At 52.8% G+C, this 26,638-nt stretch overlaps 2 protein-coding genes across 19 annotated transcripts in view; one reads left to right on the forward strand and one right to left on the reverse strand.

Moving 5' to 3' along the window:
* ITSN1 (intersectin 1) overlaps positions 1–23,245 on the reverse strand; it is a 174,598-nt gene extending 151,353 nt beyond the window's left edge. For all 14 annotated transcript variants that reach the window (XR_013959883.1, XR_013959884.1, XM_080655315.1 and 11 more), the window contains exon 1: positions 22,987–23,245. The gene's annotated coding sequence lies outside the window, so the exon portion shown is untranslated. The remainder of the gene's footprint in view (positions 1–22,986) is intronic.
* A 647-nt stretch (positions 23,246–23,892) lies between these two features.
* DONSON (DNA replication fork stabilization factor DONSON) overlaps positions 23,893–26,638 on the forward strand; it is a 50,275-nt gene continuing 47,529 nt past the window's right edge. For 4 of the 5 annotated variants that reach the window (XR_013959941.1, XR_013959942.1, XR_013959943.1 and 1 more), the window contains exon 1: positions 23,893–23,978. The gene's annotated coding sequence lies outside the window, so the exon portion shown is untranslated. The remainder of the gene's footprint in view (positions 23,979–26,638) is intronic. The other variant, XM_080656365.1, reaches the window with a different exon arrangement.

Here is a 26,638-nt window from a genome sequence, read left to right on the forward strand (position 1 = left end):
CTACATATTATGTCGCTTTCAAGTTCCAACTGCCACTGTTTGCACAAATCTCTTTCTTTAACATATTTTATTGATCTCAGAGAGGAAGGAAGAGGGGGAGAGAGAAACATCAGTGATGAGAAAATTGATTGGCTGCCTCCTGCACACCCCCTACTGGGGATCGAGCCCACAACCGGGGCATTTGCCCTTGACCGGAACTGAACCCAGGACCCTTCAGTCCCCAGGCCAAACCGGCGAGGGCTGCACAAATCTTTTAAGTAATTCCTGCTTCTAGAACTTGCTCTCTGATCAGGTTCAGGAATGTCACAAAGAAGCAAGCCCCAAGCAGATGGGTGCGTGTCATTTCATCATCCCCGCCCAGCCCTTTGCTAACACTTCTGAATCTGACAGAAGCGTCCTCAGGATGTTCCGGCTCAGCGGCCCCTTCCCGAGAGCATCTGGTTGCCTATTGGCTGCAACTGTAAGAGCTCAGTTCCCACCAGAGCCAGGCCTGCAGGCCCGTCTAGCTCAAAGCCATCGCTTACGGTATAACTATATACTGGCTCATGGCTTTGTACACTGAATCACCAGCTTGAGAGACATCTGGAAGGTAATGCATTTCACAGTCAAGCCAGTATAAACACACTTATTTCTGAGCACACATTACAGGCATGGCTGTGGATGCAGCTAGCACGGCTGCAGCTCCCGGAGTGCACGGGCCTCAGCACTTGAAGGAACGGCCGGCCATCTTTGGAACAATCCTTTATCGGCAACTCCTGCTCCTTCCTCATTAAAAGGCAGACGGCAGCCCTGAGGTGCGCTCCCCGCACCCGCCCGTGTATGCCGAAGTCACGCCACAGGGTTGGACCGCTCCTGTGTACTTGCGCGGTGATGCGAGAGTTGTCTATATGCCATGGGCGAGGTTTTCTTTACTCCACAGGGTAGCAGGTGCGCGGGGCTGCTTCCCATCGGTAAGGGAGGGTGCGTCCCGTCCAGCCCCGGGATATGGATCAGAGATTTCAGGCAGGACCCGGGCCAGCCCCTCACACAGGCACTCCAACATTGCCGTGGGGGTGCAGGCGATGGGCGTGGGTCAGGCAACACCAGAAGTCATTCCAAACGAACGTCACAGGAGCCAAGCACCACTCTGCTTACTCACGTTCAAGGTCACTAACCCGATGGACTGGGCTTCTTGTACCCAGAAGCTAGAGCAGGGGTGGGCAAACTTTTTTTTTTTTTAATATATTTTATTGATTTTTTACAGAGAGGAAGGGAGAGGGATAGAGAGCTAGAAACATCGATGAGAGAGAAACATCCATCAGCTGCCTCCTGCACACCTCCCACTGGGGATGTGCCCGCAACCAAGGTACATGCCCTTGACCGGAATCGAACCCGGGACCCTTCAGTCCACAGCCCGATGCTCTATCCACTGAGCCAAACCGGTTTCGGCAAGGGGGGCAAACTTTTTGACTCGAGGGCCACCACGGGTTCTTAAACTGGACCGGAGGGCCGGAACAAAAGCATGGATGGAGTGTTTGTGTGAACTAATATAAATTCAAAGTAAAGGAGCGGAGGGGAGAGCAAGAGAACCGGATAGGACAGCCGGATCCGGCCCGCGGGCCGTAGTTTGCCCACGGCTGAGCCAGACAAACCCAGGAGAGCTTCCTGACTAGGAAATGGGTGTCATCCACGGTCACTGGGGGGTCAGCTGATTCCTCCGCGGGACCTAGCTACCATGGCATCTCTGATGGAGGGGAGGCCCAGCGTCTCCGCCACTCCCTACCTGCCCAGGTTTCACTCACTTAGAACTAAAAGGTTCATACGCGGCACGTGTAAGTTTAAGTCACAGAGGGCTCAGAAACGCCTTCCGGTTCGGGCGGGACGATGAAAATCGCTGTGAGCCACAGGAACCTACGAAGCAGCCGGAAAGGAGTCGAGGCGGGCGGGCTGGCGGGAGTGACCAGAAGCCGGCGGGAACCTGCGCCTCGGTGACGCCATCCGGCTCGAAGGTCGGACAAGCTGGAGACAAGAAGGAAGAGGGCGGGGGGACATCAGGTGCGGGAGGCACCTGTGAGGCGAAGGCCACACTCGAGACGCAGGTGCCCGGAGTCAGGCAGGGTGAGGGGGAGATGGAAGAGAAGAACAAGAAGAGCAAAGCAGGCAGGCGGCCGGGATGTGCGTACAGCTTTAAGCTCGCAGGGCTCCTCAAACTTTTTAAACGGGGGGCCAGGTCCCTGTCCCTCAGACCGTGGGAGGGCCGGACTATAGTTTAAAAAAAAACTATGAACAAATTCCTATGCGCACTGTGGGCCCGGGACGCGTGGGCTGCTAAGCAGGACAGGCAGCGGCCCCCGGCGGGCCGGATCCATGTCCTCGGCGGGCCGCATGTGGCCCGCGGGCCGCAGTTTGAGGATGCCTGCAACCTGTGAGGCAGCGATTCTCGTGCGGCCCACGGACCCCTGCAGTTCCCAAGACCCTTTCAGGGCGTCCGGAAGGTCAACGTTATTATCCAAGTCAGAGCCAGGCATTGTTCTCCCTTTCACTGTCTTTATGCTGGCACTCGTGGTCGGCAAACTGCGGCTCGTGAGCCACATGCGGCTCTTTGGCCCCTTGAGTGTGGCTCTTCCACAAAATACCACGGCCTGGGCGAGTCTATGTTGAAGAAATGGCGTTAGAAGAAGTTTAAGTTTAAAAAATGTGGCTCTCCAAAGAAATTTCCATCATACTGTGGATATTTGGCTCTGTGGACTGATGAGTTTGCCGACCACTGCTGGCACGGATACCAACACCGGGCGGGGAAAACTGCTGGCACCTTAGCAGTGGCACCAAATGTCCTGGTGGGCACTGGCTTCTTCACTGCCCCACCCTCATCCAAAAAAGCTTCTCTCCTGCCCAGCCCGTGTGGCTCGGTCGCTGAGTGTTGACCCATGAACCAGGAGGTCACGGGCACATTCCCAGGTTGCAGGCTCCATCCCCAGGGTGGGGCGTGCAGGAGGCAGCCGATCCATGATTCTCTCTCATCATGGATGTTTCTTCCTCTGTTTTCCTCTCCCTTTCTCTGAAATCAGCAAAAATATATTTTGGAAAAAAAGTTTCACTTCAGAAAGTCCTCGATGAGTCATCAGAAAGGGTTCCTGCGTCACACCCCCAGCGCGCAGTGTGGTCCCTGTCGGTGACTAGGGGAGGAGACACGGGCACCACACGGCGGGCCGCGAAGACCGATGACTCAGGGGACACACTTGCGCAACAGGGTTGCGAGCTGAACTAGCGCTTTTCTCAGGAAACAGCTTTTATCTAGAAGCACAGCATCTGAAAACCTTCAGACTTGAGGGTTTGGCAGACGGTGGCTCATAAATGAAGTGAACCCGTGGCTTCAAGAAAAATAACTCACAGTATTGGATGCTAATGATAAAATGTGAGCTTTTGAGTGAAAATTAGAAATTTGGAAAAGTTGTTTCAGCCATTTGTGAATTTCCTAATAAGTGGGGGCATTCACACAGGGTTTTGTGATATTGTTTAGTCAAATGTATCTGGAGGCGCTCCAGAACTCAGCAAACCAGTATTCCCCAAACAACCAGCCAATACGTGTTACAGAAACCCCGCTGGGTAAGACATCCCTCAAAGTGCAAGATGGAGCGACAGACTTTACTGTAACAGAACAGGAAAAGCTCACCGATGTGACTTCAGAGTCCACACTGCAACTGACCCTGAAGAAGTCGCCCGTTTGAATTTTGGTGTAGCACCAAAGAATAACCACAATTTTCTGAAAATGCCATTAAGAGACTCCTGCTTTCTCCACTGCATATCTGTGAGGACAGATTTTCTTCAACTACTCCCACCGAAACATGACGCAGCAGACTGGCCGCGGGGCGGACCGGGAATCCAGCCGCTTCTCCTCAGCCGGATGGCACAGAAATTTACAAAATGCACAATGATGGCTCTCTGCTCACTACATATTCGTTGTTTTGTAAAAGAGCTTTCATTAAAAGACTGTTGTTTACACAAGCATGAGATGGGTTTATTACAGGCAATTTCAATAAATTCATAAATATCGTCATAAATTCCTCAAGTTTTAATTTCTAATCTGACAAACAGACTGTTAAACGCGCACAGAGAAGCGCTCCTGGGTCCGGCCCTCCACGGCTTCGGACGGCACCGGTCCACGGTCCCAACCCCACGTCTGAAAGCGCCACCGCAGGACAGGAAGACACGGGCGGATGCTGCTGAGGCAGCGCCTGAACGTGCACCGCTGATGATGCGGACGCAAAACCCAGCATCAGGGACCCAGGCAGGAAGCGGAGAAGTGGGAAGGGGGCCGGCTGGACTGACCGCGGGGATAGGAAGGAAGGCATGAATTCAAAATACGGTGCAGAGGCCGAACCCACAGGATCTAGCAACCCCCTGCAGGCGCCCAGGCCGGCGTGGCTAAGCTGTCACTGCCTGGCCACCCACCCGGCTTAGGGGCAGGTACTGAGCCCGCGCTACACCGTCATGCGCCACTTAAGGACGGTGCTTAGCGATGGGGACACGTCCTGAGAGATGAGTCGTCAGGCCCATTGGTCAGGGTGAGAACATCACAGAGGGCCCTTCGCACGAACCTCGGACGGCACGGCTGCTCCACACCGAGGCTACCGCCCCCAGGCTGAGCCCGTAAGCACGTTACTGGACGAACACGGGACAGTAAATGAAGCACAAGAGGCTCGTAAACATGAGACGCAGGAGGCTGCTGCCCATGTAACACGGCTGCTGTTCACAGCAGACTCCTTTTACTGAGTGGGAAGCACACACCCTGACGATAAACAGTACAGTAAGTACATAACCAGTAACACAGTCGTTTATGTCACTATCCAGTCATGGTACTGTGTGCATGGGATGTGCTATACCTTTATGTATGTACTGTGTGCATGGGATGTGCTGTGTCTTTATGTATGTACTGTGTGCATGGGATGTGCTGTGCCTTTATGTATGTACTGTGTGCATGGGATGTGCTGTGCCTTTATGTATGTACTGTGTGCATGGGATGTGCTGTGTCTTTATGTATGTACTGTGTGCATGGGATGTGCTGTGTCTTTATGTACTGTGCACATGGAATGTGCTATACCTTTATGTATGTACTGTGTGCATGGGATGTGCTGTGTCTTTATGTACTGTGCACATGGGATGTGCTGTGCCTTTATGTACTGTGCGCATGGGATGTGCTGTGCCTTTATGTATGTACTGTGCGCATGGGATGTGCTGTGCCTTTATGTATGTACTGTGCACATGGGATGTGCTGTGTCTTTATGTACTGTGCACATGGGATGTGCTGTGTCTTTATGTACGTACTGTGCACGTGGGATGTGCTGTGCCTTTATGTACTGTGCACGTGGGATGTGCTGTGCCTTTATGTACTGTGCACACATGGGATGTGCTGTGCCTTATGTACTGTGCACATGGGATGTGCTGTGCTTTATGTACTGTGCACGTGGGATGTGCTGTGCCTTTATGTACTGTGCACGTGGGATGTGCTGTGCCTTTATGTACTGTGCACACATGGGATGTGCTGTGCCTTATGTACTGTGCACATGGGATGTGCTGTGCTTTATGTACTGTGCACGTGGGATGTGCTGTGCCTTATGTACTGTGCACATGGGATGTGCTGTGCCTTATGTATGTACTGTGCACATAGGATGTGCTGTGCCTTTATGTACTGTGCACATGGGATGTGCTGTGCCTTTATGTACTGTGCACATGGGATGTGCTGTGCCTTTATGTATGTACTGTGCACATGGGATGTGCTGTGCCTTATGTATGTACTGTGCGCACACATGGGATGTGCTGTGCCTTATGTATGTACTGTGCGCACACATGGGATGTGCTGTGCCTTATGTATGTACTGTGCGCACACATGGGATGTGCTGTGCCTTATGTATGTACTGTGCACATGGGATGTGCTGTGCCTTATGTATGTACTGTGCGCACACATGGGATGTGCTGTGCCTTATGTATGTACTGTGCACATGGGATGTGCTGTGCCTTATGTATGTACTGTGCACGTGGGATGTGCTGTGCCTTATGTATGTACTGTGCACACATGGGATGTGCTGTGCCTTATGTATGTACTGTGTGCACACGGGATGTGCTGTGCCTTATGTATGTACTGTGCACACATGGGATGTGCTGTGCCTTATGTATGTACTGTGTGCACATGGGATGTGCTGTGCCTTCACACGACTGACTGGCAGCACAGCAGGGTCCTCTACCCCAGCATCACCACGAACTGCACTGCCATGACGTCACTAGGTGATGGGAATTTTTCGGGTATCATACACGTGGTCCATCACAAACAAAAATGCCACTCTGCACCCCTGGCTGCGTATAGATACCTAGACACCCACAGCCAGAGGCTGAGTTCTACCAGCAGCCAGCTCTCTGCCACCCACTTCCTGGAGGTAATGCAGACTCCAAGAGGCAGGGCTCAGTCCCACCTGACGTCAGCTACGAGCCCTGAGTATCCCCAAGGTACCAGGCACATTACAAATTCGAGGCATCCACGCCTGCCCCCCAGGTTCCCTCATTCATTAGAAACGACTCAGGCCCTGGCCGGTGTGGCTCAGTGGATAGAGTGTCGGCCTGCGAACTGAAAGGTCCCAGGTTCAATTCCCGGTCAGGGCACATGCCCGGTTGTGGGCTTGATCCCCAGTAGGGGGCGTGCAGGAGGCAGCCGATCCATGATTTTCTCTCATCATGGATATTTCTCTCTCCCCCTCTCCCTTCCTCTCTGAAATCAATAAAAACACATTTAAGAAAAAATGGAAGAGACAACTCAGAAGTCAGGGAAGCGCTATACTAGGGATCACACTTTATTGTAAAGGACACAACTCGTGAACCACCAAGTGCGAGAGACTCACGGAGCCAGCGCGGGCGGGCGGGCAGGCGGGCGGGCGGGGTTTCCATGGCCTCGCGGCCTGTGTGCAGTGCCGCTGCCCCCCTCCCCCTGTACCTAAATGCCCACCACTCCAGATGCTCCCCCTCGCTGCCCTGGGACTTCTCCATGGGGCCATCACATAGGCCTGGGAGTGCATCGCTGGCCATGGGACTGAACTCCATCCCCAGTCCCTCTCCCTTCCCAGGTGGTGGTGGCAGTTGGGGGAGGAGGGGTGAACGTCGCTTCATTAGCAGAATATCAGGTAAGGTCTACAGCAGGGGTCCTCAAACTATGGCCCGCGGGCCACATGCGGCCCGCCGAGGACATTTATCTGGCCCGCCGAGTGCCGCTGCCTGTCCTGCTTAGCAGCCGACGCATCCCGGGCCCACAGTGCGCATAGGAATTTGTTCATAGTGTTTTTTTAAACTATAGTCCGGCCCTCCAACAGTCTGAGGGACAGTGAACTGGCCCCGTTTAAAAATTTGAGGACCCCTGGTCTACAGGGCTCGTCGGAATCTCAGAGACACTCCTACCACTCAGGAAATCCCAAGGGACTCCGGGGGCTGAGTCAAGAACCAGAGACAAAGCCCAACTCCGTATCCTTTCTCTGATGCCTCCGGGCGTCTATAGCAGGTGCTCCATCAATCGCTGAAAGAGTGAGCAAAAGGCTCGACACCGTGATCATCCACCGAGATGGAAGCACGGGCAGAGAAGAGGCGGCAGGCAGGCCGAGTTTTAGACCCGCGGAGCAAGGAAGACAGCAGGTGGTGAAGAGCTGGAACTCGGAGGAAGGACCGAGCCCGGGGGGCCAGGTGCCGGGGCGTATTCCTGGAGGTGACGGACCGGGGAGACGGAGGGTAGGAAAGGCAGCTCTGGCCAGGGAGGGCGACCCTCATGGATAACGGTTCCTCGGTGCAGACGGGGAGGTCCCAGGTATGAGAGAGGGGAGGAAACAGAGTACAAGGCACAGAAAACCAACAAGCCAAGGGTTCTACAGAAGAATGTGCTGAATGTCACGGAAAGGTCAAGAAACAACTGATTGGGAAACTGCATGGGGAACAGTGGAGGGGCAGGGGCAGAACTTCACGGCGATGTCGGCTCTCGGTTCCTGAGCTCAGCAACGAAAGAATTCAGAGCCGAGGACCCCGGCACAAGAGGAAGGCTGTTTAGCATGCGAGGCGGCGTGCACTCAGAGAAGATTCCAGCAGGCTGCTCAGAAATGAACCGGCGGGGCTGTGCGGGCTCAGGAGGAAGTGACAGAGGCAAAAGCAGGGATCTTGGAGACAGGCTCAGGGGGTTAGCCCGGGACAAGCTCGGCTGCCCACAGACCCCCTGGTCGCAGGTCTCATGGGGGCCTAGAGCTCAGGAGAAAGAAGGCAAAGACACAGCCTGGAGAGAGAAGGCATGAGAGTGCTCTGGAGATCCGGCACTGGGTCCTTTGTCTTAAGGGTTTTTATGTTTTCTAAAGGCGGGAGTTTTAGGGGAGGTCTCAGGAGGATCTCAGGAGAGTATTTATCAGCTTTCTAGGTGTGTCCTTTAACATGCTGATGCATCAGCCCTAGCTGGTTTGGCTCGGTGGATTGAGCATTGGCCTGCAAACTGAAGGGTCTCAGATTCAATTCTGGTCAAGGGCACGTACTGTACCTCGCCTGCGGGCTCAATCTCTGGCCCTGGTCAGGCATGTGTGGGAGGCAACCAATCGATGTCTCTCTCTCACATCGATGTTTCTCTCTCTCTGTCTCTCCCCCTCCCTTCCAGGCGGCAAGTGACAGAGGCAAAAGCAGGGATCTTGGAGACAGGCTCAGGGGGTTAGCCCAGGACAAGCTCGGCTGCCCACAGACCCCCTGGTTGCAGGTCTCATGGGGGCCTAGAGCTTAGGAGAAAGAAAGCAAAGACCATGCAGGGCCTGGCAGGCTTGAGAACAAGCTCTCTCAAAATCAAATATCCTCTGGGGAGGATTAACAACAAAGAGAGCATATAGATCCTTCTCGGTCAGTTTCACCTTCAAAGAATGCCACTGAAGAGGCACCCATGGACCAGAACCACAGCGGGTCTGCCCCAGCATGGTCTGGAGCAGGGGTCCTCAAACTTTTTAAACAGGGGGCCAGTTCACTGCCCCTCAGACCGTGGGAGGGCCGGACTATAGTTTAAAAAAAACTATGAACAAATTCCTATGCGCACTGCAGGCCCGGGACGCGTCGGCTGCTAAGCAGGACAGGCAGCGGCACCCGGCGGGCCGGATCCATGTCCTCGGCGGGCCGCATGTGGCCCGCGGGCCGTAGTTTGAGGACCTCTGGTCCGGAGTGCATAAGGTTAAGACCTTGAGGTTTATTATCTGGCTGTAAACTACTCGGCCCCTTTGTTCAGCTTTCTGCCTCAGTTTCCCCATTCCACTTTGCCACAGGGAACGGGAACAAAGACAGCCAACACAGACTACTCTTTCAAGAAACATGGCTGTGAGAGGCAGACATGAGATGCCACAGTCCGAGAGCACGGTGTCCAGTGAGACGAACCTGAGCAGATGTGGAGGAGGGGCAGGGACGGGACGTGGGACACGGGGGACAGAGAAGGAGCGCAGTTCAGGTCGGGGCTTCAGATGGACATGGGACACGGGGGACAGAGAATGAGCGCAGTTCAGGTCGGGGCTTCAGATGGACATGGGACACGGGGGACAGAGAAGGAGCGCAGTTCAGGTCGGGGCTTCAGATGGACGCACACCTTGTTCTCGAGCTGGCCAGGCCCTGCATGGTCTGGACTTGCCTCCCGCTCCGATTTCTCGCGGCCTCATGTGGCTTTCTTCCCAAGAACACTGGGGTCCTTAGGCCCAGCCTGCTCGAATGCTGGCCTCGGCCTGAAATCACTTCTCTCCCTGCCTCGGGTAACTCCTACCCATTCTTCAGACCCACGGCAATGGGACTGCACCACTCAATTAGTCCTCTCGAGTGCTTTCTTCGTAGCGCTTACCACCGCTGGGGTCGTTTATTTATTTATTTATTTATTTATTTATTTTTAAATATATTTTATTGATTTTTTACAGAGAGGAAAAGAGAGGGATAGTCAGAAACATCGATGAGAGAGAGACATCGATCAGCTGCCTCCTGCACGCCCCCTACTGGGGATGTGCCCGCAACCCAGGTACATGCCCTTGACCGGAATCGAACCTGGGACCCTTCAGTCCGCAGGCCGACGCTCTATCCACTGAGCCAAACTGGTTAGGGCTGGGGTCGTTTATTTCTGTGATAGGGCAGGGACAGGTGTCTGTCCCGGTAAAATCTGGAGTGAGGACAGGGAGCTGTCACCACATGCAGCAGTCAAGCAGGATACAGCTGTGGCACAGCCGAAGGGACGGCGCCGAAGAGAATGGCGCCAGGTCTCAGAGGCCACAGCAAGGGACAGCACCTAGAGCCAGGAGACAGGGACACCTCCTCCTCCTCCCTCTCATCGCAGGAAGCCCAGAGGAAGAGGGAGGAAGACACTGACAAGCGCTCCCTGGACAGTGAGCGTGGCCCCCACAGGAGGCAGACGCACTCCTGAGCGCCCGGAGGAGAGGCAGGGAGGGCGAGGGCAGGGCAGAGGTGAGTCCATGTCTGAGGAGGGAGAGGAGGCGGAGAGGAACAGAGCGGAGCACAGCGAGCGGGCAGGATCAAGCCCACGTCGGGTGGCCTCTGCAGCTGCGAGCAGCACAGATACAGGAAACAGCCACGGCGCTGACTGGTCTGGCGATGGGGGCTGCGGGCGAGAATGACAGGACAGCAGAAAGGGAAAGAGCTGAAGTCATCTGCTCGGGGCCCAGCTGCAGAGAGCAGGAGAGGAACCAGGAGGAAACTGAGGGGGAAGGAAGAGGCCCAGGAACTAGTTTCTGGAGGGAATGGCTGGACGCAAACGTGTGAAACAAATTACGCGGCAGATGCGGACCTGAAAGACCAGCGCAACCTATTCTTCAGGAGAGGGGACCACAGCTCTCCACCGCGCTCACCGCCTCTCAGGACCGAGTTCAAGGCTGGCCGTGCCCTCTGGGGAAGGTCAAGTGGCTGTCTTCCCCGGAGCCCGATTTAAAACAAAGCGAAGCCGAAACCGGTTTGGCTCAGTGGATGGAGCGTCGGCCTGTGGACTGAAGGGTCCCAGGTTCGATTCCAGTCAAGGGCATGTACCTTGGTTGCGGGCACATCCCCAGTAGGGAGTGTGCGGGAGGCAGCTGATCGATGTTTCTCTCTCATCGATGTTTCTAACTCTCTATCCCTCTCTCTTCCTCTCTGTAAAAAATCAATAAAATATATTTTAAAAAATAAATAAATAAATAAAACAAAGCAAATGGCTCCCGCTGGTCCAGGGCACGGGCATGTCTCCCGGGGCCCTGAGGCTAAGAAGCCCCCACTAGGGGCCCGGAGAGAGGGCGGCGCAGGGTCCGGCGCTGAAAAGTCTGCACTTAGAGCAGCCGCACACGGTGCAGGCAATGCCCGCAGCCCACACCGCACCTGACCCACCAGCACCGCTGGCCTCCCACACTCCCCTCTACCTGGAGCTAGCGTGTCAAACTCCGGGCCGCCCACCGCGAGTTTGACACGCTTGCTCTAGAGCCGTGGTCGGCAAACTGCGGCTCACGAGCCACATGCGGCTCTTTGGCCCCTTGGGTGTGGCTCTTCCACAAAATACCACAGCCTGGGCGAGTCTATTTTGAAGAAGTGGCATTAGAAGAAGTTTAAGTTTAAAAAATTTGGCTCTCCAAAGAAATTTCAATCGTTGTCCTGTTGATGTTTGGCTCTGCTGACTAATGAGTTTGCCGACCACTGCTCTAGAGGAATCACCAAATAGTAAAATATATTGTTTTAAAATTAATAAAAACAACACAGATTCTGTGGGCAGCACGTAGAGCATTTAAATTTAAAAAGCAAACTTTACTGAGGAGATAGTTTTTGATTACTTTGATTTATTGTTTTATTAAAGGGTATCGTTTAGACAAAGAGGTCATAGGGGCATACTGTCAGGTCAGGAAAACTGTCAAGGGTTTCCCTACCTGTTTGGCTCAGTGGATAGAGTGTCGGCCTGCGGACTGAAGGGTCCCAGGTTCGGTTCCGGTCAGGACACATGCCTGGGTTGTGGGCTCGATCCCCAGTGGGGGGCGTGTAGGAGGCAGCCAATCCATGATTCTCTCTCATCATTGATGTTTCTACCTCTCTCTCCCTCTGCCTTCCTCTCTGAGATCAATAAAAACAAATTTAAAAAAGAAAAAAAAGGACCTGACTGGTTCGGCTCAGTGGATAGAGTGTCAGCCTACGGACTGAAGGGTCCCAGGTTCGATTCCGGTCAAGGGCATGTACCTTGGTTGCGGGCACATCCCCAGTGGGAGGTGTGCAGGAGGCAGCTGATCGATGTTTCTCTCCCATCAATATTTCTAGCTCTCTATCCCTCTGCCTTCCTCTCTGTAAAATATCAATAAAATATATTTTAAAAATAAAGAAAGAAAAAAGAAAGAAAAGGGTCACCATCAGCCCTTCCCAGAGGAGCACCACCCAGGGTGAGGGTGGGACATGTGTTCCGTCTGCCCAGGATCCTTGCTTCTTGTAATTGATCCCCCTCTCCCTTCTCTGGATTCCAGGAGTTGAGGTACCGACCTCACCAGCTGGTACAGAAGGTGGACCCAAAGGCCCACTCAGCAGTGAGAGCCCTGGTGACTGGTTCGGGCACATGATCAGCCAGGCCCCAGAGCGCTTGGCCTTAGCAGGTATGCGAGGCAACACATTTCCCCTTTACTTAAGACACCTGTGCTTTCTCCACTTGCAAGTGAGAAGTTTAGCAAATCCAGCGATGAATAAGGAAACTGGCACTGAGCTCTGTCCTCTCTCCTGCATCCTTCTCTTCCTGTCACTGTCCTTTCCTCCCCTCCCCACCAGCTCCTGGGGGTGGTGGCTGCTTACCCTCAGCACGCGTGCTATGACGTGGCCAGGCGGCAGACACTAACCTAAGAGCACGCTGACCCCGGGTAAGCTACACTGCAGTTCGATTTCTTGACAGTTAGAGATTCAAGCGGAGAGTCTGGCGTCAGAGAGCAGGAAAGGACGGGCACACTTGAACAGACGCACACAAAACTGAACCTGGTAAATGTCCTTAGTATCAGGTTTTGTATGAGGTCAAAACCATGTATGGATGTGAAGGGAAACACACCACTAAAATTCGTGGACATGTGAAAGTAAATTCAAAGTATCTTCCTGCCTGCCTGCCCGCAGCTAGAGGTCTGGCCTGCTGCGAGAGAGGTCAGAGGCAGCGCCCACATCTGCAGGATGGCCCTGCCCACACAACCACCATTTCCTCCATCAGATCAAGTCTGTGTGTCTCTGTGCTTCTTGCTAGCCTGAACGCCGATGGTGTTGTTATGTGGAAAAAATAATAAATTCACAACTTCCTCAGCCCGTGGTCAAGAAATAAGAGGCAAGGTAGGGTTATCAAGAGAACGTAGTGTGAGAATGAGCACACTTAGATCGCAGGACAGAAACCACCCTGAGCTGGAAACCGGGGAAGGAAGGAGTCAGAACAGAGGGGTGTTCCACGGAAGTGGGGGTGAAACGCAGCCAGGCCGAGGGAGGCCCGGGAGAGACTCAGGCAGGGTTCTCTCCGCTTCTCTCCAGATGCACGCTTTATTCTCTACCTACACACCACCCTCTGTCCCCACACACAGCAGCGGGACATGCTGCCTGTCACTCCCATGTCGTTCGTTGCCTTATGGCCCGTGAGCACGTCAAGGTCAAATGCCTGTCTCTTGGGCCCATTTCAAATTTCGGGGAACAGGGCACTGCTTGGGCAAGTCCTGCACCTGGTTCGAGCCCCGTATCTGCTGCGGGGAGGAGCTCGAGGGCGGGAATGTGTGGGTTAAAGGACGGTTCAGGGACTCGTGGGGTCAGACAGGTGCTCCCAAAGGCCCCCTTGCACCGTCCCCGCTTTGACCTTGGTTCTCTCACCAGCATAATAAGGAACTGTCCCCAAGTCCTTTCAGGCTTTTGCCGAGTCTGGAGTTTGACAGAACTTAAGAGAATTAAGTTGAATTTAAAAGATGACGGGGTAACTAGCACTCACCACGGCTTCGGGAGTCCACGTCAATAAAGATGTGGAAGATAACTGGTAAGCTCTAGAAACAACCATTATCTTTTACAAATATGAAAAGACTGGAAGGCTGGATCCTGGGAGGCCGAGATCCTGCCTTGGTTCAAGGCCAGATCCCTAGAGCCATGGGCACTCACACATCCCGAGCCACGAAGCCGTCAATGGTGACCGGTGTGGCAAGCCTGGGAGATGATGCCTGCCTGCCTGCCATTAGGACTAATTACCAGGCGCTAAGGCAGCACACTCATTATGATGTGAACATGCTGAGAAGCGTGAATACGTGAGCAATGCACCGCTGGAATACGTGAGCAATGCACCGCTGGAATACGTGAGCAATGCACCGCTGGAATACGTGAGCAATGCACCGCTGGAATACGTGAGCAATGCACCGCTGGAATACGTGAGCAATGCACCGCTGGAATACGTGAGCAATGCACCGCTGGAATACGTGAGCAATGCACCGCTGGAATACGTGAGCAATGCACCGCTGGAATACGTGAGCAATGCACCGCTGGAATACGTGAGCAATGCACCGCTGGAATACGTGAGCAATGCACCGCTGGAATACGTGAGCAATGCACCGCTGGAATACGTGAGCAATGCACCACTGGAAAACGTGAGCAATGCACCGCTGGAACTAAGAGTTCTAGCAAGGCGGCTGGCTGCCTAGCAATCTGCATTAGGTCAATAACGGTTTCGTAAATGCTCAGGTCACTGGTGGTGTCAAACACGCAAGTTAAAGCAAACGAAAGATGGCTGTGAGATGGCTCACCAGCGCTAGGAAGGGAGCAGGAAGCGGGCGCACGCGGCCGGGAGGAGGCGGGAGGCCGCCGGCCTGGTAACCACCGGGCCCTGGGCGGGAAAGCAGCAAACTGGCCGCGCCGAGGCTGTCGCCCGGGAGACAGCACAGACTGCGCGAGTGCTGGGTTTGACCCCCCGGGGGTGTGAGAACTGTGACCCACAGAAAACCCAGATTTCCTACTAAACCCCTGCTTCTTCTAAGAGCGAGAAAGTGTAGTGGGACCAGGATGTGCCTTGGCAGGGCCACAAGCGTCTGGGCTGACGGGGCCTGCCGGGCCCATCCCTGGGGCCACCGCAGCGCCCAGAGTCCCTGACTGGCCTTCGTGTGCCCAGACGAAGCCCCTTCCCAGCCCTTACCTGCGGGTCATTCAACAGGCTGCCCCTCCGGCGAGGAGCGGTCGTTATCGTGGGCAGGAGATGCTGGCAGGCTCGTTCCCTTCCCTGCTCTGCATTCCCAAGCGTCTTCTTCAACAAGCTGCTGTGTAGTAGGACACTTCGAAATCTCCAAATCGCAACCGCAGTACCACTCCATCTACCGCGATCAAAGCCACACTGACCGACGTGACTGTGGTTGAAACTGATTGAACGGAGGAAGTAATGCGGTGACAGGGGCTGCAGGCGGGCACTCCCGACACTGATTAAAACACTTTCCCAGAGTGAACAGCTGCTGTGGACACTCAATTCATAAAACAGCTCCTTTAAAAATTCATTTCCAGCCCTAGCCGGTTTGGCTCAGTGATAGAGCATCGGCCTGCAGACTGAAGGGTCCCAGGTTCGATTCCGGTCAAGGGCATGTACCTTGGTTGCGGGCACATCCCCAGTAGGGGGTGTGCAGGAGGCAGCTGATCGATGTTTCTCTCTCATTGATGTTTCTAACTATCTCTCTCCCTTCCTCTCTGTAAAAAATCAATAAAATATTTTAAAAATCCATTTCCATATATTTAACGTTACGTTCACCAAGATATGTAAACAGAACCTCTCTCCTATTCACAACCTCAACTAATTTAATGTTAAAAAGTTAAATAACTCCTCATCTTTATTGGACATGGTTTTATTCATTTGGTAAATAATAGTAGTAGCTTATGGGGTTTTCTTTTCCTCAGAAACTCGGAAGTTTACACAAATCGCCATCTGAGACCTGGAAGAGTAGAGCGTGTTATCCTCACGGGCAGAGAACGGGCAGGGCTGGGCGGGAACGTTAATCCGGTGGAAACCCCACAGTGGGGTCCGTCAGCGTTCTCTCCTGTTCCCCAGCCGCTGCCACAGGCCCCCAGAGCGACCTCCTTACACAGAAGCAGCCCATGGGAGCCCCTGCTTAAAACTGCCATCGGCTCCTGGTCACTGATTCTAGGTAAAGGCCGCCGCCCCGTCTCCTCTCCTCCTCACTACGTGTCCCAGGGTCACTGCACGTGGGTGACTCTGGCCTCCGGACAGCCAGGTCCTCACACACTCATCTACTCAACACACCAACCAGTACGAGCGGCAGCTGGGTCCCCGGGCACCGGGCCGGTCCCAGGCCCCGGGCAAAGGCGGGGAGCAGCTGAGACAGAACTCCGGCCCTCCCTCCCAGAGCTAACATCCCGCACCCTCCACTGAGTCCCTCCCTCCCAACGTCGCTGTCACTTGCAGATTATGAACCGGCAACGGAAGTGACTACGTGTGGTGTCTGCAAACCAGCAGTGTCATCTCAGAAAACGTGTCCCTGCTCACTGAACTTCCGTAGTATGGGTTGTTGACAAGTAACATGGATAAATAATGTTTGTTATTATTATTATTTACAAGAGAGAGAGAGGAGAAATGAAGGAAGGGTCTGTTACTCACGGAAACTTGCTCTATACCAGGAAGGGCACTGGGTTTCTTAATCCATTTTTCAAGGTTTCTCTCACTGCTAGCTTACAGCTTTTATATGTCAGTGACCAAAATGTTCCACTCCAGTTCTGCAAGAAGGGAGCTGCTGAGTTTCCCATCATTCCAAAAACGGAAAGTCATTGCTTTTAAAGCCAATTATTGGTGAGCTAAAACAGCAATAAATAAATAAATAAAATAAAATAAAATAAATTCTTTTACGTTTACAGCAGAAAGGGGTTGACTTTTATAAAACACCGATCCACAACGAAGAGACTTCTAGACAGCGCACAGGAACGGGGTGTTGTTTATAAAACAGCTTATGGTACAACACACCGCTCTTAATACAATAACACTGCTCAGGAAATCTGTCCTGGAGAGAAGTGATTAGCCCTGTACATGCACGCACACGTGCGCACGCACACGCACAAAATCCACGGCTCCCATCACATCTTCTTTCTGCACTTTTACCCTAAGAGTCCGTGTCTCCACCACCAGGCTGTGCAAAGCCGGGGGGCTGCCTTCACTCCCGGGGCGGCGGCCATCCGTGTGTTGCACGCACGCCAGGACATGAGAGGACGTGCAGACAAACTGCAAGGCCACCGAACCCACGGCCGGCAGAGAAACCGGTGAACATGCTCCCCAAGCCACGGGGGCCAAAAGCACGCCCCCTGCCCCCAGGAGAGGAGTCTCGTTTTACCCACCGAGGACTGAGAAGCCCCAAACTGGTCAACTGCTATGACCTTGTGGTGTTCACATTGAAATTCAGGTGAATCCACAACTCAGCCACATCCTCCGAGAGCCAGGCTCCTGGCTCTCCCACTCCATTGGGAGAGAAACTACTCAGAGCCATTCGCCAGGGCCTTGGGGACCCCTGCACCTCGGAGCAGGGTGTGGTGAGAGGCCTAACCCGGAGCCGGCAGCACAGACAGACTCAGCCAGGGAGCTGAAGCCAAAACTCCTCACCAACGCGCTCTCTGGGCAATGAGCTGGTAAGATAAACTGCCCATCACTCATCTCACCAGCAACACTGGTGAGTTCATTCAGATGAACCTGCTTGACATTCACCTTGTTAAAGGACTACAAACATTAGTAACCAAACATTAATGCTCTTTGGACATAATTCCTTCGTTTTTAATGATCTACTATTAATAAACAACTACTTATTAACAAGTCTTTTTCGCACGGACCTCCAGGGGATCTGTGCCATCTCTCTAGTGCGGCCCTGGCATTCCTGAACTGAACGGCCACGGGCGCCTCGGTCCCCAGACTGGGGAAGGCAGAAATGCGCGGCAGCCGCCACTGTCTCCCCATCACACTCCTGGCCGTGGTCATGTTTGCAAGGCGAGTGCACACCCCAGCGCCGCCTCTCCGGCCCCGCCGGCCTCCCCAGGACGGGGCCTCCCCAGGACTGGACGCCTGCTCGCCCTGCAGGGCGCTTCCGGAAAACCGCCAGAGTCCAGGACACCAGCTGCTCCGAGCTGAATGCTGAACAGCGCAGAGGCTGACCTGGGAGCCGAGTTATGGGACTAACTCCTCAACAAGAGGGAGACCAACCTGTGCTCCACCTGATGTATACTTTAATACTTACCCGGGAACCTCCAGGTTATTCCAGAGCAGAAACCAGGAATGGAAAAGAGCCCCGATCCCTGTAAAGCGTGCCCGGGAAGCAGGCAGCCCACACTGTGACCATGAGGTCCGGGCCCAGGCCCTGGAGTTAAACCTGGGCCGCTGCTTGCTGGCTCTGAGGGAATTCACTGCTGCCTCAGTGCCAAGGCGTGGGAGGGGTCCCCAAACTACGGCCCGCGGGCCACATGCGGCCCACCGAGGACATGGATCCGGCCCGCCGGGTGCCGCTGCCTGTCCTGCTTAGCAGCCGACGCGTCCCGGGCCCGCAGTGCGCATAGGAAATTTGTTCATAGTTTTTTTTTAAAAACTATAGTCCGGCCCTCCCCCGGTCTGAGGGACAGGGAACTGGCCCCTGTTTAAAAAGTGTGAGGACCCCTGATAAAGCATGAGAGTTCTCTGAACACTGAGTGAACTGCCACAGCCTTGGCCAATGTTGGCTACCACTCTTGTAAGTGTACGAATCGTCCGACTTTCCACATCGCACTACCGGACAGGCTACATTCAAATCCCATTCTTCCTCCTAAAAATGAAAGTAATGCGCTAGGTCGTCACTGGCTACATCATTCCGAGAAAAGGAGGGGGGAGGGAAACCAAACTCAGACACCACAGTAAGAATCTCAACGGCTACAACTTTTCCAAATGGCAAACTGGAAACATGTAGCAAAATCCTTAAAACTTCGCATGTACTTTGATCCTGCAGACCCACTTCCAGGAACTTCTCTAAGGATAGAATCTCACAAGTATATGCAGAGCAGAGATGTGTGTCGGGGTGGAGAGTCACTGCTGAGCTATTGGCAATAGTGGGGGCAGGGAGTAAACTAATGTAAAACAAAAATAACCTGGTTAGGTTATCAAAGCTCCATACAGTGGAATGTTCAGTTACTAAACTATTGTAACTGACAATACAGATTCAGATGTTAAGCAAAAACAAAAAAACAGGCTATGAAATCATTATATATGTATATAGCAAGAGCCCATATTTGTTACCAAAAGATTATATATTAAACACACACACACACACACACACACACACACACACACACACAAGGATTTGATGTTTGATGAGATATGTACTCAGGTAGAGGACTTATGAGCATTTTATAGTTTTCAACTTTTTACTTTTCTCTATTTCAGTTGTTCTACCATAAACATGCATTTCTTTAAAATGCCAGGGATATTAGCTGATCATCATAAACAAATTATCAGTTTGGTTCTCAAATATACAATTAAGCTGAAAGGATGAAAGTTTGTTGTCTTACGTACTTAGCAGTATACAAACTTTATTCTTCTTCCCATTTTTAACCGAGGAAACTGAGGCACTGAGGGGTCAGATGACTCAATGCAAGTCACAGACGATGTGTGGTCAAGCCCCGTGCTCTGGAGGCTGCGCTCTTAACAAGCCAGGGCCCTCAATTACATAATCAGGGCTGTTACTTGGGGGCCCATGCTATACCCTAAAACTGGTTCTCAACCTTCCTAATGCCGAGACCCTTTAATACAGCTCCTCATGCTGTGGTGACCCCCAACCATAACATTATTTTCGTTGCTACTTCATAACTGTAATTTTGCTACTGTTATGAATCGTCATGTAAATATCTGTTTTCCGATGGTCTTAGGTGACCCTGCTAGCGGTTCTCAACCTGTGGGTCACGACCGCTGCTGTAGAGCCTAAGACCATCGGAAAACACAGATATTTACATGACGATTCATAACAGTAGCAAAATTACAGTTATGAAGTAGCAACGAAAATAATGTTATGGTTGGGGGTCACCACAGCATGAGGAGCTGTGTTAAAGGGTCGCGGCATTAGGAAGGTCGAGAACCACTGCTCTAAAAGAAGGAAGTGATGGTCATATTTTATTAGTAGAGAAAACAAAATTGGAAAATGTGCCCATTTTCTGTGTTTTTGGAAACCAATTCTTACAGCATTATGTCGGGCTTATACAGCTTACAAAGTGGTCTTCTGACACAGTGATAACACAGTAATTTACCACTATACTGGGGCTTACGTTTACATTTTGAGTCTCTAAGCAAATGTTTTGGGAGGAGTCTTCTTTCCAGCTCATCACCTCAAGCATTCTATGCATGGGGAAGGTTGTCTCCTTTCAGAGCCAATCCAGTTTACGGGAATGACTAGGGTATCGTACTTGTGGCTCTTATTTCTGCAATCAGTGACTACCAGGTGATAAACATAATTTTACAAGTAACGGTTTTAAAATGTGGTCTCCCTGCAATGTCGTTCACTCATAAACTGAAGTGAGTTCCTCCAGGCACGATTCTAGGCACTGGGGGCACAATGATAGTTTTTATTAGCAGCCGGAGGTCAAACAGCACTGTTACTTGAAAAACTTGCTCTATCCACTTCAAGAGATGGGTTTAGGACAGGGGTCGCGAGCCGCGGTTTGCCGCTCTGGTGACTAATGAGTTTGCCGACCACTGGTTTAGGACACTCAGTGAGAAGGAAGCATAACACCAACTGGAGTGTAATTCTCAGGGGAGATGATAAATACCCGTATTTTGAACAAGAACCTCAGCTAATGCAGCTGTAAGTGATCTGAGGTCCAGGCCTGGAGAAACCCACCAGCAGCTAGAGCCATTCAGCAGGGAATGGTCATTCAGAGGACAAAACTCTCCAGCAGTGGAATTTGAACTGAGTCATAAACCCAACCCTCTTGTGATTAATTCATTCTCTGTACTGGTAATTGACAACTCTAGCAAATTAAAAAGATGGGTTAGAGTAGGGGAATTTACCAGCACCTCCTCCTTAGCCTCTTACAGGAGATTTAAATTTGCCTCACGCTAGGCATTTGGGGAAAAGAGAAACTAAGTAGAGGTCTACTACCCATATTAGAGATAAGCATTGAGAAAATGAAAATCGCGAGTCATCTGAAAAAAAAAAAAAAAATGCCAAGAGGGACAAACGTTTTGCGGAACTAACTCCTACCACTCCTGTTATGCCCCGTTTCACAATGCCCGGCATCTGAACAATCCTCAGGGTTCCAAAGTGCATCACAAACCTGTTCATGCCCTCTCCTGCTCGGGCAGAGCAATAATGGTTTTGTGACGGCACCGCGTCCCGCAGAAACTTCAACACGCTCACTCCTAGATTTAGAAATACCTTTAGAGAAAAGTTCAATCACAAACTCCTTCCTGGAGCTGCTTAAAGGAGTTGTACCAATAGTTTTAATGCCATCACTCATGTCCCATATTTCTCAATGCAGATTACTTAAAAGTTCCTGGGTTCTTATCAAGCCTCCTACAGACAGAACTCAATATTTTCTTTTTTATCTTTATTGTTGAAAGTATTACAGATGCCCCCCCTGTTTTCCCTCTGACCCCCTCTCTCAACATTTTAAGACAATATAAATGTTTCAAGTAAACTATTAAAAGAAAAATATCGTTCTCAGAAATGGACAGAAATCATAACTTGGAGGGGTGTTTAAGCACCTTAAGTCATCCCATACCAAGGGCAACCCAACAAACACATGGCTATTTTAGAGGTTCAGAGGAGCACCCCATGAGCCAGCTGGGCCCCGTTCCTGCCCCCAGATCCCCTCCACCACCTAATCCGGGAGCTCTCCGAGCCTGCCCCTCATCTGTCCAAAGGGATTAGTGAAACTGCCTCCCCGTTGACAGGCTGAGATTTCCCAGGTGCGTTCATTTGTGCGGTATTTGTTTCTATCATCTACACGTCTGATCGGACTGGTTTCCATGATTTGTGCGCCTCTGACCACGTAGCGCAGGATGCGGGCAGATGAGCACAAAGAAACGCATCTGCCCGGAGTCGCACCATTTCAGGCCGGCGCTGCCTTGGACTGGCTCGGCGAGGGCGAAGTTCCCCAGGAAACTTTCCCACCGGAGGCTGCCAAACCGCCCCGCCGCCTCCCGCAGCAGGGCCGCCGCGACTCCATCCCTCCAGAGCCAAGCCTCCTCGTCCGGCTCACACAAAAGATGCCCGGAGGACGTGTGATCTACGAAGTTGTCCGCGGATCCAAAGGCAAACCCACCGAAAGTGCCACCCCTTCCTCGGCGGCTTCCTTTTCCCGGGGGTTCTGATTACAGTCCCCCGTTCCAGCGAGAGGAGACCGCAGCGGTGCTCCGGTCCGCACCGGGGACCCGCGCGGGGAAAGGAGGCGGACACCGGGGACGCGCTCCCGGCGCACGGAGGGACCAGCGGCCAGCCCCGGGGCGCCGTGCAGCCGGCCGGCGGCACCCACTGCCCTGCACGGGCCGGGCTGGGCCGGCGCACGAGGAGCCGGGACCCGAGGCCGGGCAGAGGCGGGCGGCGCGCGGCCGCTCCCCGCGGGCTCCGGATCCCGGGAGGCGGGCGGGGAGGCGAGGCTTGGCCGGCGCGCCGCGCTCCGGCGGCCGAGGGCAGCGAGGTCAGCCCTGAAGGACCGACTGCTCCCCGGCCCCCTGGGGAGGGAGGGACCCCGCGCGGCCGACAGGGGCTGCGGACACCCATTCAACCCAAAGCCCGTTCCGCGGCCGCCACCCCTTCCGCGCGCCGCGGCCCCTCGGCCTCCCGGCGCCCGCCAGCCGGCCGCCCCCGGGAGGATGGGAAGGACGAGGCGAGGGGCCGCCGTGGCCGCGCCTCCCGGGCGCGCGGCAAAGGCTGAAGGGCGGCCCTCGGGACGGGAGCCCCGGGCGGCCATCGCGCCGACCCCCGCGCGGACCCCCGCCGGCCGCGTCCCCGGCCCAGGCCGCCGCCGTGCAGCCCCGCTCCTCACCTCATCTCAGGGCGGGTCCGCGCTGCCGCCCCCGGGACAAATCAGTGCAGCTCACTCGCCGCGGGGAGGGACGCAGGAGCCGCAGCCCCGCACACCATCCCCGCCCGCCCGCCTCTCCGGGCGTCCCCGAGTCCGCGAGGGGCTCTCCCTCGCGAGCCGCCGTACTACGGAGCAACCAAGCTGCGCTCCCTCCCTCTCCTCAGCTCCTCTCTACCTCCGTCGCTCCCTCCCTCGCTCCCTCGCTCCCGCCTATCTGCTCATCTCGCTCCGCGGCCTGCCCCGCCCCATCCACCCCTGCGTCTCCGCCCACAGGTGGGTGGGGACAAACAGCCTGCCAATCGGAAGAAGGGGTCCGCACCTCCTCACCGCCCCTCGCCTCTAGCACCGCCCACCTAGGGAACCCATAGAGGGGGACCAATAAAGATGAAAGAGGACGGAGTGACATCCCAGCGAACCAATCATCAAGCGCAAAGGAGGCGGGCATAAGATTCTCCTTCCCCGCCCCCTTCCAGAAGGCGTAACCATAAGCTTCCGATCTGGGATCAGTGCGTCTGTCCTTTGCCACGCGAGACACTAGTTAGGATGCATTCAACTAATCTAGTTAAGGAAGATTTTTAAAGAGGATAACTAAGGCGAAAAGGAAGGAGGGGCACAGTCCAAGGAAGGTGGTAGGGCAAACGGTCGGAATGAAAAATGGTGTGGTCTTTAACTGAAATTTGCATAAAACGGAACCATTCAGGTGACTACAACTTCACCCATTTATTGGTAGCCCCTGTGCGGCACCTCCCCTCGCCTCCGAGCAAAGCATGCCGGGAGATGTAGTTCCGAGTTCGGTTGCTATGGCGGTCTCGACAGCTCCGAGAGTCCGGGAGTGACGAGCGGCCTGGCCAATGGGAGTAGGGCCTGGGCCAGCGGGGGCGGGCTCTCTGCAGAAGGACTCGAAGGTGGCAGTGGCGAAGGGGCGGCAGGCCGTTAGAGCCTCTCGGAAGCAGGTGAGTCCCGGTTAGCGCGCCGTGTGTCTTGGGAAATGCGACTTTGGACGAAAGATCGATAGACGCCCCGCGTAACCATCCAGCGCTGGGGCGGATGGAGGTTCGCGCCGCACCCCAACCTCAGATGCCCTCGGGCCCAGGCCTAGCTTACGTAGCCGAGGCCGTCGAGGGGCGGGGAAGACTTGATCGCGATTTCCTTCCTTACAGGTCTTCTCTCTGTTTGCATCTCCCTCGCCCTTTAAAAGAGGCCAAAGTCTGCAGGTCCCCTTCCACTGAGTCTCCCAGGTTGGTTTTCCCCCACCTGCCGCATTTTGTTCCTGTAATCGGAGTTCCTTTTTCTTTCTCCCTTCCTCCTGCCACCGCTTTCTACCCCTTCACTTTCCTTCCCGGGAGCAGTTACCTAAATAAAGCAAGGCTGTTCGCATTTCTGTGACCTGAGGGCCAGAACTGCCCTCTTCAGCCAAACAGCTGACACCCTGGAGCGAACGTGAGAACCACCTCGCTACACTTTCAGGTGCAGATGTGGTTCAGGGCGTGGGGCGGGGCCTGGAAACCTGCGTTTCTACCGAGCTCCCAGGTGCTGGTTCTACATCCGCTCCGTCCAAGCATATAGAAGGCGAGCCACTGATGTAATTTTAAATTTGGTGATATATTTTTAAAAAAACATGAAAAGAAGCGCGTGAAGTTAATTTTAATGTTTTATTTAGCCCAGTGGTTCCAAAAAAATTATCATTTCAACAATAAACAAATATTTCTAATTGAGATATTAGACGTTCTTTTTTTCTTATTGTGTTTGAAATCTGATGCATATTTTACATTTACAGCACATCTTAATTCCGACTGGACACAGTTCCAGGGCTCCTTAGCCACCTGTGGCCAGTGGCCATCCTTATTGGGCAGCGCAGATCCAGATGATACAGTTGCCCCCTGCAGAAACTCAGAGGTGTTCAAGCTCGGGTTGCATGTGACCAAACCCTTTGAGATGGGCGTCAGGACCACTCAGAGGTTCTCTGCCCAACTTACAGAAGTAATAGTAACAACAGCCAGCACTTCCTGAACGCTTGTTTTAGAGAGTGCTTTGCCTATATCATTGAATCCTTATCGCAACCCTTGTCATAACTACTATCTCTGATTTATAGATCTGAAGGTTAAAATTAAGTAGCCCCGAGTCATATAGCTAGCAAGTCGGAGAAGCAGGATTCAAACTCTCAGTGATGATTTCTAAATCCTATCTGTCAACCACTCAGGGTATAGTTGCTATCTTTTGTCACTAATTTCATGTCATGGATGCCTCTGCTCCAGTTTATGGCAGGGGACGAGTTGTTCAGATTTGAAACAAAGGATTCCCTGTATAAGGTCAAGTTGCCTGTCAGTTGCACTGAAATATTTTGGTAGTTTTACAACTCTCAGCGCTGTGTATTCAAAATCAACGTTCTGGGTTGAAGAAGGGTGTTAAAAACGTGGAGATATTTAGGCTTCTGGAGAGGTGCTATACCTTGGGCAACAGTACTGTGTCTTGATTCATTTGTGTCCCTCCATAAAGATGGGAAAATTTAGGAATTCTTAAAATGTTTCACTGTGGAATCATGGTGTGTTTCCTTTTTGTTTTTGGTGAAATCATTTTTTAATTGGTAAAAATTAATGTTTTCTTGCTCATGTGAACTTCACATAGAATATTTCAAAGACAACCCTACTAGTGATTTTTCTAGACGCAATGAACTTGGAACGAAGGAGAGGTTTTGTGAATAGAAGAGTAAAAATACATATAGCCACACATGCTAACATACGGTATTTTGCAAAATAATTTTCTTCTAACTTTATACATTACAATAAATTTGACATTTTGTAGATTATTTCTCTCGATTGTGACTTTATTAGTAAATATTTCATCAAAATTGCAATTTCTATCTTGCATCTGAAGCAAGAGATGGCCTCGTTAAGATGCTGTAGTGAGGTCCGGTGGGGAGCTCACCAAGGTTGCAGGTTCGATTCTTGTCAGGGCACACACAAGAATCAACCTGTGAATGAGGGCATAATAAGTAGCACAACAAATTAGTCTCTCTCTCTCTCTCTCTCTCTCTCTCTCTCTTCCCCCCCCCCTACTTTCTTTTCTCTCCCTCCTGTCCTCTCTCTCTAAAATCCATAAATTTTTTTAAAGATTCTGTGGTGAATTGAAAAATTAAATAGGATTTACAAACGGCAATAGCAATAGTGGAGAAGACTGGTTCAGTCAGTTGGAAGGAGGGAAAGTGGGGTGGAGACTGGAAGATCCCTCAGTTGCTGAGGTCCCTCGTCACCACCTGCGTTGTCATCACCACCTGCGTTGTCCCAGGGTCACATGATTGAGCCAGCATAAGGAGGCTGTCATTCATCACCACGTTGGTTCCGCTGTTTCCATGGTACACTAGGGGAATATGTGATGCTAACTCATCAGGTAAATGAGAGTTACTTTTCTGTTGTTCGGGGACTTACTATATTAAATGGCCCTACACTGACTAGTCACTGGGCCAAAGATTTCCAGTCCTTACAGTAATGACCCTCCCACCCCCCAACCCACCTGTTACCCCCTAGAGGTCCTGGCAGGGGAATGCCTCCAATAAGAATCCTAAGTGTAGATCAGTAAATAATAAAAGTTAAGCTCTCGCCGAAACCGGTTTGGC

This window comes from Plecotus auritus (assembly GCF_963455305.1).
Source record: "Plecotus auritus genome assembly, chromosome: 2".
Taxonomy (NCBI): domain Eukaryota; kingdom Metazoa; phylum Chordata; class Mammalia; order Chiroptera; family Vespertilionidae; genus Plecotus; species Plecotus auritus.